The sequence below is a fragment of the Helianthus annuus genome, chromosome 10 (assembly GCF_002127325.2).
Source record: "Helianthus annuus cultivar XRQ/B chromosome 10, HanXRQr2.0-SUNRISE, whole genome shotgun sequence".
Lineage (NCBI taxonomy): Eukaryota > Viridiplantae > Streptophyta > Magnoliopsida > Asterales > Asteraceae > Helianthus > Helianthus annuus.
In genome coordinates this window covers 109,449,218-109,449,741 of record NC_035442.2, presented here as the reverse complement: position 1 = coordinate 109,449,741, position 524 = coordinate 109,449,218, and the positions used below count along the sequence as shown (strand labels likewise).

At 41.6% G+C, this 524-nt stretch overlaps 1 non-coding gene across 1 annotated transcript; it reads left to right on the top strand.

The window, feature by feature from the left end:
* The first annotated feature begins 208 nt into the window (after positions 1 to 208).
* Positions 209 to 315, top strand: LOC118483448. Its single transcript, XR_004870737.1, has one exon. It is a non-coding gene; the product is annotated as a small nucleolar RNA R71 (small nucleolar RNA).
* Positions 316 to 524: the final 209 nt, after the last annotated feature.

Genomic DNA, 524 nt, shown 5'->3' with positions numbered 1-524 from the left:
TTCATCAACTTTATGGGCGCCTGGGGCAATAGATTTATTGCCTCAGGGAGTGTGCCACTGAAAATTGGTTTGAGCAATTTCCTCAATTTGATTATATATTTCATTTGGGCGACGATTACCTAAGAGTCCCCCAGAGCTAGAGTCAAGTGTTTGTCTTGTGTGAGGCAACAACCCATTGTAGAAAGTGGATACTTGTTGCCACACCGCAAGACCGTGATGAGGACACTTTCTCAGTAGCTCCTTGAACCTTTCCCAAGTTTCATATAAGGATTCCCCCTCCTCTTGTGAATATGTATTAATTTCAGTCATTAATTTAGCCGTTTTAGCAGGAGGGAAATACTTATATAGAAACTTTTGGGCTAGTTCTTCCCAGGTGTTTACCGAGCCAACTGGGAAGGCGTTAAGCCAAGCCTTAGCTCGGTCTTTTAGTGAAAATGGAAACATTCGAATGCGGATGGCATCGTTTGATGCTCCATTGATCTGGAAGGTATCACATATTTCTAAGAAATTAGTAATATGTAGAT